Genomic DNA, 14,844 nt, shown 5'->3' on the forward strand with positions numbered 1-14,844 from the left:
CAAAGAGAAATCATTCTCGTACAGCTAGTTAGAATTAAGATAGATTATATCAGCTAATGTACATGATTCATGCATATTTCTTCACGATGTAACGGTTTTAAAGATGATGGAACGTTGCTGGACACGACGATCGTAAAAGGATGATAGAAGGGCAGAAAGGGCGATGCTTGATTCCAAGAAAAGAGATCTTCCGGATGCCTTTGTGTGAAGTCACACTTGTGCGGCTAATTCGATAAAAGACGAGGAACTTCCATCGAAGTTTTCGTCGGAAAGGAAGACGAGAAGGAATTCATAGCGTTTGATTCTATTCGACCCCCTCCCCCCGAAATTCTCGGCACGTGCGTAATCTTTACATCATCGTATCCTATATACATGATTCGGCGGAATACTGTAAGAAAAATGGACATTCGCCGCATGTCTCGATTTCCCGTGAATTCGTAGCTTCTCATATAACGATATAGCATATAAAAAACTAAATTAAGCTGCAACGTCCAAATTTTGCAAATGGAAAGGGAATAAAATAGAATCTACCTGATATCCTGATTTCCATCGCACTGCAAATCACATGTCTGGCACAAATTTATTGTATTATTTTCCCCTTAAATTACAAGACTTTCAAAAAGCAGTTCTTCAAGTGTGATCCCAAACGTTTTATCGATGTCATTTTTCCCAGATCGTCCGAATTCTTTTTAAAGTAAAATAATATTTAATTTCCCGGCTACGAAGAGGGCTCGAGGTGAGCTTCCGAGAGAAGCATTATCGTCGACCCTGCTCGAGCTTCGACCCTCTGGTGGTCCCAGATATCCTCGCTTGATATGTGCCTTAACGAAAGGGAACCCTCTCACGCGTGCGGCAAGTACCCTCGGATGCAAATCGCCCGGTGGCATAAGGACCTTCCCCTTGCGAGAGCGACGCGTGTTCTCTACCCTGTGACTATTTATCTCTTTTTCTCGTCTCGCTCGCTCGTGCCGAGGGGGCTACGCAAATTTCGAATTATCGATCCGCGGTCCTGCACCCTCGACCGCGTGTTCGTCCGGGGATGCTGCGGACTCTCCGAGAAGGAAAGGAAAATAACGCGCGGTCAATAATTGGCCAAGTAAAATTAACGCGATGATGTAATTCGTTAATTTACGATGCTTGTGCACGGCTATTAGGAATATCAAAATCTAGACAAACGTTTCTTTTACTTATATGATTTTTAAATATGTATCTGAATTTATATAAATATGAAATACATAATAAAAATATGAGAAAACGGTTATTTCTTCCTCGATAAGACCTTAATAATGTGCACGTAATAAAATCTGCATTTCACACGCGTCGTTATTTATAACGACCAATTCGTTGATGTAAACTGCCGACAATTCCATGCTGTCGAGTACTTATGTTAGTTTGCGTGACTTCTATAGCGTATCTATACCCGACTTAATCGTGGTGCAAGTTTTTCTGTAATTTCCCGCGACTTTTTGCGCATAACGACGTCCTTGAACTTCAAGCTAGCATCAAGTGTTTTACACTAAGCGCAGGCACGATTGCGCGCATGCCATCCGGTTTGCCGTCGTGACAATGTCCGCGACGATTCTTGTGCTCTCTCTCGTGCCACTTGCTGATTTATCGCACGACTTATCGCTAAAGCCCTTCCTGCCAGCCATTGCCCCGTTGATTATCGCATCGCATTAATATATCCCGCGACAAATTATCTTTCCTATATATAATTGCGGTAAACTATTTGTTTTCTTCATTGACTTTAGATTTCATCGGAAATAATATAGCATGAGTTTCTCTTATAATTTAAAAAGACGCAATAAATTAATAAATAATATTTCGAAGCAGTTGTTTGTTCTTTGGAATAAAATTATCGTTTAACATAATCGCGCATAATGATAAGCGGAATTAATTTCGTGAAAGTATATCAAACAGAGATCTTTCTGCTCAGAAAATGAGAACACTTTTGTATGGAGAAATTTATGCAATGTGAATACATCAAGTCCCCTGGGAAAGTTCAGCCACTGTTCACGCTGAGAAGTAGGCGTGTTTAAATACAATTGATATAATTAGCGAATGATTTCTCTGGATGACCCGCTAGTTGCGTCCAAATTGTGCGTTTCGCCGCGAACCGTTAATTCTCCTCAAAAATTTAGCACGCAATAAATTTAATTCGCTCGATTCATTAATTCGAACAATTAAAATACAGTCGTTTGTGCGCGATAATGCTAATGAGCGCGTATGAAACCGTAAGGATTTACGAGCAATGCGCGAGGCCATTATTTATTCGAACGTGATAAAGCCGCCCCCTTCGTCGAACGATATCCGGTAACACGGCAGTACCGAACTATTTGTGATCGTTAGTGCGATTGTTGTCAATTGATCGTGTATAACTTTGCAAACTTTGACATGCATACGACATACCACGAAAAGAAAGTTACGTTAATATATGTAGACTTTAATGCTCTCATGTCGTGTCGTGTTTATATCGTGTCCCACAAAAAGAAAACGTGCGTGCTCAAAAAAATCCACAGATCCGAGCACGAAGAATCTGTTCGACGCATGGCTAATCAAATCACAGTCTTTCATGATAGGGCATAGGGGAGACCGGGGCTAACTCGACACCGGGGCGAACTTGACACTAGGCTTTTTGCCACGTTAAATCTATCGTAGAAACTTGCCTTTCCTACTGTAAATGCGTCTTTATGTGCCAGTATTATCAACGGAATTTGGTAACATTCCGAGTTATAGTGTAATTTTTAACGCGACATAAGCGTTTTTGATAGTGAAAAGTAATTTTTCTGATCTCTCGAAAATGGTCTACTCTTTCATCGAGCTTTCGGGCAAAACTAAGCGACGTACAGCAAAATTTTCTCAAGCAATTTTGTACCTGAAGGAACGCTCTTTAAATGTATACCATTAACGTTGCTTGAAAATTTTAATTAATTGTTGAAAATTGCCTTTGAAAAAATTGTGTCGAGTTAGCCCCGGTCTCCCCTACACATTAACGAGTAACCATCTAAATGGGCAATAAAATACCAATGATAAGCAAATGTATCTTATTGTATGAATACTCGCGTGAATTAAATATAATCGAGGCTATACTAAGCGCGTGACGTTATGCCGAAAGAAGATACACCCTAATTAATTGTAACCTGTTCTATAATTAACTTAGGCTTATTTCACTATTGTCATAATTATATATGATTAAGTGTTATTAATGTGATTCGATACTGCAATTTTGTTTCTCACGAATGGAAAAACTACGAAGAATTTCGTGCGTTAAATCGCGGGCGACGAGGCTTCTGCGTGTTTCGCGACGATAAGACTATACGTCTTCTGCATCGCGTTAGGAGAAACGGCTCGTTGTTCTCGGTGTTCGCGCCGAAAAATAAGATCAAGCGGAGCGCGCGCGAGCGGGTGAGCGATAAATCAACACGCGCAACCATCCGCGGACAAAAGTATCTCCAAGTTCATCGAACCACACTTACACGCCCAAAGATACCGCGCGCGCTTAACAATGACTCGCCCGCGTTCTCGCTATCCCTCCATGGCTCCATTCAAAATGCACGACGAACGGCGGCACGCCACGCACGACACGCATGCACGCGCGTGCACGACGAGAACGCGACTTTCACGCACGCGCTTTCCGCGCGTCACGTGCCACGAATTTTCGTCCCTGCTCGATCAAGCATTATGCCGGTAAATTACGCACCGCCCACGCACCGCGCTCACGTAATCTCGACGCGACGCTTCCGTGCGGGTGTACGCCAGCGTGACGTAACGGCGTCTCGGTTCTAACATAACGGAAATTATGATTAGTTCATAAGTGCACGGGAATCCTATTCCACCTACGTACGCGCAAGCACGCTTTATTTACTTGAAATAAGTAATCGGTATTTTTTCGTTTTTATATGTCGAGTGAAAAAAAAAAGAGAAGAACAAATATAGCCAAAACTAACGAGACCGGTGCAAATTGTGTAATTACGCGTGGACTTTTGTATCCAACTTAAATTGTATCAGGTAAAAGAATCTCGATAATTACATTCGCCTAAAATGAAAAAATTAAACGCTCCACAACGAATGTCCATAATTGTTTATTCTCGGAAATCCGTCCATAATTTAATTACTACGTTCAAACATTCAGTATCTCAACCCTCCAGAAACAACAGATTATCCCGACTAAAGTAGAATCATTCTCTACGGCCCGATGTTTTATTTTTATATCGTATTTCCTGCTTTTAAAATAATTACAAGTAAAAGCCCTTTTTCTCACGCATTAGCTGCTCACGTAACTCCCGCCCTGTTTCTTTGCTTTTGATTCGCTGTTGCCGTGTGCCTCTGATGCCCAGAAGACGAGGACAGCCAGCAGCGAGACGACGCGAGCATAGAGAACGTTTACCAAATCTACATCCAGGATACGTGCGCTCGAATAAATTTTACAGGTCTGCCGTCTCGCGCATCCTCAGATAAACGCATCCGGCTAATGGAAGAACTATCTCGCAATGTTCGCCGAGTCGCGCGCGAGCCTGAACGAGAATAACTGACATCAAAGGAGACGCTGGATCGTACGTTCAGACGAAATCTCGGATAAAAGCCCGGCTAGGATAGCCGTTTCTTTCACGAACACTCTCTGCTGCGAAGATGCTGTAATTTCGTGGAGTAATACCTCGCGCCAAAGCCAGGATGGACCGATTCCTCGATATAAAAGAGCAAATTTCAAACCGCAGGACGCATAATTAGATTTATTTCCGCGGACAACATCGGAGTTAGCAAAGAGCAATTTAATAGTCAGTCGTTGCTCTCCGTGCGCGCGTTAAATCCACATTTCTCTTACGAGACGCATCCAGCGCGCGTACTTGCTCCTTTTGCAGCAGACGAATTTAGAACGGAGAAAAGGGAGACACGGACACACAGAAATTACGTTAAAATTCCATGTCCATCCGACGCGGTACTGCGTTACGCGCGAGCGTGCATTGCGCGCTCCAATCAGAAGAGTTGATTGTAATTGAGTTTTTAGCACGCATCTTTTTTCAGTACGTTCGGCAGGATTTAAATAGAATTAAATACAATTGCTAATGTTTGAACAAAAACTTATTAAATTAACAACAATTTTTAGAGACATATATATATATATAGTCTTTTTAATAAGGCTATTGACAAAAACAACCTTATATTAATTTACACACATCTAATAATATAAGATTTCGGCAAGCTTTCGATGCATCTCCAGCAGATTGCGTAATAGCGATCACAATTCGCTGAGAGGGATACCGAGATTACGTCCGAGAATTCAAAACGGACTAAGAAAGAGAGAGAAAGAGTGAGAATCAATGATTATGCTTCTACCAGCGAGTCATTAACGTACGCGTAATTTCACGTTTATTGCAGCGGCTTCGCGCAAAATCCACGTTCCCGGACTCTTTGCCGGCGATTACTCCTTTTTGCTACGGATATAGAACGAGAGAAAGAGAGAGAGAGAGAGAGGGAATAGCAAAACGCGAAGAGGCGCGGCTGGTGCCGCATATTATATCTACGTCACATGTCGGAGTGCGTCCAAGTGTGTTTCGAGCATTCGTTTATGATGTTACTTAACAAATCCACCTGCCCTTTCCATCGAGTTTTATCACGGTGATCGCGCGACGCGATGCGATCGATTAGCGATCGTCGGCACTTACTCGACACGTAATCGCGCCAAGTTGACGATTCCCGCATAGTAAGTCAAACGGGCCTCGTTATTAAAATGATCGGATTCCACCGTTGCTGCCATAAGCAGCGTATGACGTATGCCCCTTTCTTTCTCTCCTCCCTTCCCTCCCGCATAAAATATCATGAGTCTCCGGTGTGCGCTCGACATAGTGTCCGATTGCGTGTTCGAACGCATAAGGCTAGGATACACGGGAAAGATACAGCCATTACTCGAAACGAAACGAGCGCTCGACGAACAATATAATGACAAACGAGTCTCGAGCGCAGCCAGGCATCGTTCCTATTTCCGCCTGATATAAACAGAAGCCGTCTATATACCAGTAGTACCTGCCTAACAGAGGGATCGAAAGTACATGGACTACATGGATTATATTAGACAAATTTAGATTGAGTTTACTCTTTCCGCGGCAATAAGATTGACCAAGAGTTTCAATTACAAGTATATATCATAAAAATGCATGATATATGAGACCCATGATTATACCCATGATATATATATATATATATATATATATATATATATATATATATAATTATGCAAGATACTGCGTGTTGAGACTGAGATATATGTATAATAAGAAAAGGCGAAACTCGAGTAGTCGAGTGACTGGATCTTGAAAACGTGTTACTATCTATGCTTCTTTCAAATATACATCATCGTCGCACTAATAAGTCAACGAAGCCTACAGTCCACGACTGTCCGAAAGCGGCACTAAACACTACTGCGGCTCTATAGAGAACGATTCACGTATTCTCTCGTGTTCTTTCGCGCGAGTGTGCATTGATATCTAGAATGCTTATAATTGGGCGCATATACAGGCAGAGAAACGCACACAGAGAGTGACTCGGCAGATGACAGCAAATGCACGTACGCGTTGCACGCGGCGATGTGCGTGCACACCAAGTGCGCGTATGTTCGTAACATAGATACCGCCGGTAGCACGACCACAGAGACGAGCTCCTTGTGTATATAAATAGCTAGTTAGGGTCGATGGACAGACTAAAGAGGCGAACGTGAACCGTGAGAGTCGGGATTCATTCACCTGCAGCAGCAGCAGCAGCCGATCGAAGCAGCAACGCCTACAGCGCAATTACTCCACTTGGCAAATTTGCTAGACGAACCGCTCTTGGCCCGCCACTACGTCATTAGACGCGTGAGGGAAAATCTGACGATATTTCTCTACGCTTCTAACAGATTTCAGCGAAAAAGATAAGGCAGACCGCAAAGTGCTTCCGACACATATCTGCCAGCGGATTTTCCCCTCGCCGTCTGATAAATAAATTCAGAAAGGAAAAGATAAATAAGTTCAACGATTTAAAAAACAGAGTAGTAAAAAAGACAAAACAAGTAAAAAAAAATTCTACATTTTAAATGCAATTCTAAATACATATAGACCATGTTGTAATAATTAGATATATGATATCCTTTAAACTCGAGATAAATCTAGAGAGATCTCATATAATTACATTATAATTAGACGTACAATATATGTATAATTATACATATATTCTTCAATTCAGAATCAAATAGGCGCCAAAGTACCACGATAGTACCGCGACTACCGCAATTAAATCTGGAGATATGTTGTACGAGGAATGATTGGAGAAACATCACATCTAAACGTCACGTTTCATTGTCGGAGCAACTGGGAATAAACGCGTCGTGAAAGCCGAGATAAGTCGTGGCGTCGATATGTGGGTGCGCGAATCTCGTCCCTCGGGCATCTTCGAGTAAGATCCTGCTGCGCGGTGGAGATGAGTGGATGGAGTTTACACGTCGGAGGAGTGCCGATAATTGTAACTACTTTGCCAGCGGCAATTTCGTTTCATTCGTATCAAGAAGCTCGGAACGCATGCGGCGCTTTATCTCTCGCTCAAGCGTCAGCGAATTTCGGGAACATTCCGATAAGACTTATCAGGTGCCCGCAATAAAAGAGTCCATTTGCAAGCGGCCTCATTCGTTCCATTGTGTTTTGCATCGGCCATTAGCTAAAGTTAGAATACTGCCCGATAACGGCTACTGTGCGTGATTCATTCCTAAACTGATGAAAATATGTTGGAAGTAACGTTAAAAATCACAGGTGGGCAGTAGTCAGTGGAAAGAAGAGCGTGACATACGATAGTTGGAATAAGTCGCGTTTCATTCGGTCCAAGTCGAATCAATTCAACGATCGCGCCATCCGGCCGTGACTCGAATTCCCGCTAGCCGCTTAGAAGTCGCGATGTCGAACGCGAAGAGACACGACCGGGCTTTGAGGCAGAAATTTTCAAATGCCACGAGCACTCGTGGGTGCGTACGAAAGGTCGAACGTCCAAAAAGAACGATGAAATCGCATCGCAGCAGAAAAACGTAATTAGCGCTGAGACTTGATCGTTTATACATAGATAGAGTATCTCATTCCTACTGCATTACTTTATATATATATATATATATATAATGGTGGATTTCTTCACCAATAATTTATTTCTGCATATATAATACGCATGTTAAAAATAGTTTTGGTCCAAACATTTGGCATTTTTTAAAAAAGATCTGATTACCTAAACAGTGATTAAGTTGAAATTTTAATGATTCGATTACTATATCTCGTTACCAAGTTAATAACGCTATAATTTATGGAGAAACAGAAATGATATAAGAGGTACAATCTTCTGATTACGTATCATCTTCGGATGATGAATCTATGACATGCAACGCGCGTGAAATAAAAATGACGCAAAGGAGGTGAATGACGATGTTTCTCGAGGCTCATGCATATCAATCATGGATACACCGTGATTGAAATGCAGACGTAATTGATGTTTCTATGTCTCCGAGCTGAAATTGTTTATACGGCTTGCAGTGTCGATAAACGCCTCGAGCGAAAGACGCCTGCGTGATTCATCGCGAGAATAAAAGTGCGAGTATGCCATTATCGCGCGGTACAAAGATACGATCGGCATCGAGTTCGTGTCGGGCAGTAGTCTTTTCCCTAGCAATCAAGCAACCACGTCCCTCCTCCGAATTGACATGGCCATGCTCCATGTTATTATGAGAATACTCGATGCTGAATTAACGCCACTTTGTGCGCTCGCTTGCGGCAGCGAAGTGAACATAAAGCGATGGTAAAAATACTACGATTATTTTCGGAGCGAGAATCTCGTGGAGCTACTGGGGTTGCACTAATCTCTCGCGACTCTTGACAGGCCGCGCTTTTAACTTTGGGAATGTCTCGTACTCTCCTACAGTCATTAATTTCCCCGGCATTTTTTTCGTCAGCGCTCGCGTTCGCGTTTCGATGAAATGTATATACGCCCGGAACGCCTTGCCTGGTTACATATTTTAACGACCAATTACGAAGCAAAAAAAATGGCTGATAATTAAAATTTTGGTCTCTCGAATCGCTTGGTATATATGATCTTTGTAGAAAGTACCGTGCATATTTATTCATCGCATAAATGAATAATATGCATTTTTATATCTTGGAATACAACCAAAAATCTAGATGGCATTGACATTTTCGCCAACTACCTTTCACCTTTTGGAGCTGATGCACCGATGTGCTCAGTACGATCTTCACTTTAAATCACGGAGCACTGTATAAGAACACTGGTCTCGCACGAGAAACGACAGTGAAGGAAATACACTTTCTTTTCAGCGCGATCCCAGCATGGCGCCTTACTTAAGTCGATACTCGAACGCGGAAGAAGAAGTGACACACGCGATGCAAAAAAGAAAGGCACGCACGTAAGGTGGGTGTAGGTTGGCTCCTCTTCCGGCACGATGCGTGCAGCCTTGTGGCGAGGCAGCGACTGTCTTCACTATGAGAAGCTACCGTGCGTCCCTCACATACTATACGCATTTCTCGCTCACGCACTCCGTCTGTCTCTGTTTCTCTCGCGCTCACTACATCGCAGAGTCTCGCTATCTCTCCTTTCTCATTGCACACCCTATTCTCTATCCTTACGCTTTACATTCTCGTCGCTTTATCAGCGCGCTTATCCGCCTCTCTCTCCTTCCTAAATGAATAAATGAATTATCACTCTTTCTCTTTCCTTTTTCCCGCCATCCTCGTTCTCTCTGCTTAGTTTCTTCGTCCTCTTAATCCTCCCTGCAGTCTCCTAACGAATTCCCTTTCGTGGGATCTCATCTTATAACTTTCTCAAGAACAACATAAAAATTCCGGCGTTATTCATTCATAGTTTGTCTCTGTTAATTTTCTCGTTATCTTTTTTATAAGGAAAGTTTTTCTCGTCTTTTTTTGTCAAGAAAAACGATAAAACAGCTAACTATATTCACTTACTCCAGTGATTTCGAAGAAATAAGGACCGTGATCTCGATTTTCCGGAAAAAATCCGCGGCGTGGAATTAAAGGTCAACCAAGCTTCATGACAAGAATTAGTATCATTTTAGTTCCTCGAATGCTGCCCCTATTGCGATATCCCGTGAGAAACATGACTGTGACATTGCGGAAACCCCCGAAGTTTTATCAGATATGTATTATTGCGATTACTTGTGAGTGAATCTAGAATTCTGATTACGTGGGTGACAATGTGTCACCAGAGAGTTGCCGATTAAAGATTGATCGCATCTGTTGACTAATCTAGAAAATTTAGTCAGTATAAAACAAATGTGACAAAGAGCCTGATAAATGTAAAACAAAATGCTTCTTAGTGCGATGTAATAACAATGGTGACGTAAACGTGGAAATCATAATAGCTCTTACTTAGATCGACTCTCTTAGATCATATACACCGGTGACTCAATCGAGGAATGGAAACGGGAGACTCGTGCCTTCACGACGTACGTCGCTGCGAGGAACGTGACGACGAAGTCATGACAGACCATTCGGAGTGAGCGACAAATGCCCGGCTACTTTTTTATCCTGACTGCTTAGCGGGAGAGACGACACGTGTGTGAAACAAATTGCCCGTGCGAGATAAAGGCGAAAAAAGGATGAAAGGAGGAGGATCGCAGATGTAGGACCACACGCTTGCACAACGATGAAAATTAGGCGATTCGTATAGATATAGTAAAAAAAAAAACAGATAACTTTAGGCTAAAAATTTACGAAAACTCTAGTTTAGAAAATCGTGCATTATTTCCAGTTTATTTTTCGGTCGTTAGGATGTCTCGGGATGTTCCTGTCTGGCAGCAGACGAAAACCGGTAGGAATGCGCTGATAAAAGTGCGATCGATAGAAAGAAAAGTCGCGATATCGTGTCTCTTCTTTTCCATGTCTCTTTCTTTTGATTTCCGTTTCAACTGCTCGCGTGATGCATCTTGCACGCGAAAGCTGATGTTTGCGATGCGTGTCGACGCAGCTGTCGGGAGTCGACGTGGCGACAGCCACTGCCTCGATTCAACGGTCGGCAATGTAAATGAACGGGAGCATGCAACTTCGTTAACAGTTTATTATTTCGTGGTTAAACCCCGACAAACTTTTATTGCCTATCTACTATCGCACGTGGGCTCAAATAAAATGTAAGTTTCATTTAATAATGAGTTTTATATTTTCATCTAATTCCAATATTCCAGCAATGCTGGAAACCTAATATTAGAGATATTGTACCTACTCCATATATTCTTTAATATTCATTAGAACTCCTTTTTTTTTTAAGTAAAGGCATCTTTTCTAAGATATTTTACTCTGCAATGTCTTCAAAGAAACAATTTGTCACCAGTGTTTTTTCTATGCATAAATGCTTGTTTTGAAAATGATCGCGCGATTGTCCACTTGACGTGTCCGTGGATCGGAAGATGATTAACGACGATATTAAACCCACCACGAAATTAATCACTCTAGATCTTCTAAAAGCTTAATGAGCGAGATCGACGAAACTTCGTTCTTATGCATGTGACCTTATTTGTCGCCACCCCACTTCGTCTATTTTAAGTTCCACGGAAGCACGTGCGCACGAACGGAAAGGTCAATACCATAAGAGAGGACTCTGGGATCTGATACGCTCTTGACATAATTACGTAATCGCCGTCATATATCATCGTTGACAAGCCTCAAAACAGAAAGAGTCACTAATTACAAAAAATAATTATGTATAATAAACATCATGCATCTATATTTATCACAATATAATTAAAAAACTGTCAAAAATATATGCGTTTCCTCAATGTTTTATAATATCTTTTGCGATTCGATAGCCGATCGACCCCTTGTTTGGTTAGACTACCTGGAAACCAAAACTTTATTCTTCACAGAATAGTACTTGTAATAGTACTCGTAGCTGAATCATCCACCACCACCACCCACGACGAATTGAGATGAGGCGACGAGACGAGAAGATATTGAAGAAGACGAAGAGGAGTAAGAAGGGGAGAAGACAGAACGGAGGACGTTATTTGTCGCTCGAGCACTTTACGCCAATTTGCAGACGCGACGTTTTGAAAAGGATGTTCCTGATAATATGGAAAACGTTGAACTCAGCGGCTAAGGTCAAGTGAGCTAGTCGTTCCTCGCGCTAGTTACGACAGCTAATAGGATACGCGCATATCATTGGTGAACGGAAAGAAGAGAAGATCTCTAAGTAAATAGACCTTGCTAGTCGAAAGGTACAACCGAAATGGATAAGACAAACGCGGTATTTTTATTTGCAGATTAATCTCTCTTGCGCGAAAAAATACTTTGACATATAAAAAGATTAAGATATATCTAACTTTTTAAAATAATACGTAAAGAAAAAACGTGAACTATTATAATACTATACACTATTGTAATACTTTAGCGTTTAAAGTGATCTTCAACTGAATTATATAAGATACTTACAAATGTATTTTAATTGTTACAAATAAATTACAGTTGCTGTTTTATGTGTTTATCGCGAAAACTTTTTACTTTCCGGAGAAATCCCTTCAAGAAACATAAAACACCGGGAGATTTTCACTGCGCGGAAATTTCTTTCATCGCTCGTATAAACTCGTAACACCCTTCGACGAGAAACCGCGATTTGTTCTGAGATACAGCCTTGGGTGGAGGTAGAGGAAAAAGAGGCTGGCCGATGGAGATTAGAAGTTTCTTTTCTACAATTGTAGCTGCGTGTAAAAGCATGTCGAGTACGATCGTGGGAGAGATGAAAAGGGATATAATGGAGGAGCGCGGAGGTGGAAGAAAAACAACAACCGAAGGTTGGCAGCAGTCGGGAAAAAAAGAAAAAAAAAGGAAATCTTCCTCGCTATCTACAAAGTGAGAAATCGCGCGTAATAAGTAGCCTGAATGTGTCTGGAGAAGTCGAACGAAAGACGGCTTGTTATACTCTCGTTTCCGACGTACATATACGTTTTCTCTTTTTCCGTAAACGGCGTAGCAAGGAACGAGAGAAAGGCGGAGACGCAACGCGCCCGGGAAAATGCGTGGAACGTTTATGACTCTGATGATAAGGCGTTTCGCTAGGCTGCGCGAAATCGTGAAAAAAATTTGAGAAAAGTCTGAAACGCACGCGAGATGGATAATTTTTCTAACGCCGCGGCGCCGTCTTGAGTTGTCTTTCCATTGACTAATAAGGGATACGTATTTCCAAGTGGCTTCGTTATATTCTTATTTGCCCGTCGATGTTTATCTTTTATGAGGTGCAAGGAAAGCGACTGGAGGAAAGGAGAGGCACGGGAGGTGGTGGCCGTATCCCGCGGGATAATAACCGGACGGAGGCGGATGTTAACTGCTAGGCCCGCGTAGGTAGACTCACCTGAAATGATCGGCCAATTTAGTGCGACCGCTTATTATCGGTCGCGGAAAAAGCGGCGCGGAACGGCGCCGGAACGCGAAGCGAAGTAAGTAAACGCCGAACGGAGCGCACCGATATTCGAAATTGCTCGTTTCGCCGACCGCGCTGCACGCTTGTTCGCCTAAATATTATCTCGCGTGTAAGATCGTTAATAAACGAAAGAATACTTAATACACTCATCGAGCTATTTCTTTGCAAATAAGATTCAATTTCGTAATCTCAAATTCGATAAGAGTGTATTTGAGACTGTTGAGTGATTGTTAAATATTTTTGTCATTAACCCTTGTACGCAAAGATTAAATTACTTTTGCAGTAACTTGCGAGATGTGGCAAAAAATCGAAAATGGGCAATCGTCGTAAACGAAGTCAATGAACCGGGGAGAAGAAGGCAGATTCGAGTGTGGCCCGAAGATTTTACGAGATAGTGGCTGTTAAGAGCGCTCGGTGCCGAATAAACTCTCGGGATGAGCTCCAAAAATTATTTCCGTCGTAAATCCTTCTTTTCCCCCGACGAACGTTTAAAGTCGTATTTCGTAAAGCAAAAGCGTACGAGTAGGCTGAAAACGAAAGAAGGTCAACTCTGTTATCGCATTCTTCGATTGAATTATTTCGACCGATTGGACATTTAAAATTTATAATAGCTCCTTATTTCACTGATAAAAATATTCTTCATGTTGCAGTTCTGTTCCGAATTCTGTCATAAATTATGAATCGTTTAAAATGGGCTTGAAAATTATCTAATCCATAAAGTATACGATTTAAATAAAATAATGGAGGAAATCGAATCAAATGCACGTTTACATGAAAGCTTATGTCCCGAATGATTAATGATAGCAGCATTTAATTGGGATATGCATCTTGTTGGCTCATCGGAAAACAAAAGCTCTTGGGATTGCTCGCGCGTCTATGGCGTTAATTACCGTGGTAAAATGACTGATTACATCTTCGTAATCCGACCGAGTCGCCGCGAGACGTGCGCGGTAAATTGTTTCTATCTACCGGAAACGCGCAAGCCTACTCGACGTCGTTGCTCTCAGCAATCGCGAGATTGCGCGAGATGGAAATTTCGTCAGTATGCCGTTGAGTAAATTGTCTCAACCATGTCAATTCGCAAATTGTCGTCCAGCGTGTCATCGCACAATCGTAATAAAACTGTATATATGATGCAAGAGATGTCTATTTATAATTTGGAAAAAATTAACATGCCTGAACGGAAATATATAATAATTCTATCGAAAAAGAAAAATTAATTCGATGCATTCCGTTGATTTTTATCTGAAACCAAGAGTTTCAAGCTCGACTAAATCTCTTTTGCAGCTGCCGTTAGACTTATCTGCACTTAATTATTTACGATACTTTGTAATTAACAGAGCGCGGCAATTAATGAATTGAAAGCGGTAAAAGCGGGAAGCGCTCTTATTAAGACAACGGATT

At 41.8% G+C, this 14,844-nt stretch overlaps 1 protein-coding gene across 2 annotated transcripts in view; it reads right to left on the reverse strand.

Annotated features, from left to right (window-relative positions):
* Nucleotides 1-14,844, reverse strand: part of Fak (protein tyrosine kinase 2 Fak) — a 47,043-nt gene that overhangs the window by 25,873 nt on the left and 6,326 nt on the right. The window contains exon 1 of one of the 2 annotated variants that reach the window (XM_077420051.1): nucleotides 9,213-9,363. The exons of the other annotated variant lie outside the window; for it this stretch is intronic. The gene's annotated coding sequence lies outside the window, so the exon portion shown is untranslated. Of the gene's footprint in view, nucleotides 1-9,212; nucleotides 9,364-14,844 lie in introns of those variants that run through there. 2 annotated transcript variants of the gene reach the window in all.

The sequence above is a fragment of the Temnothorax americanus genome, unplaced genomic scaffold, assembly GCF_048541705.1.
Source record: "Temnothorax americanus isolate GAGA-0224 unplaced genomic scaffold, ASM4854170v1 Scaffold6, whole genome shotgun sequence".
Classification (NCBI taxonomy): Eukaryota; Metazoa; Arthropoda; class Insecta; order Hymenoptera; family Formicidae; genus Temnothorax; species Temnothorax americanus.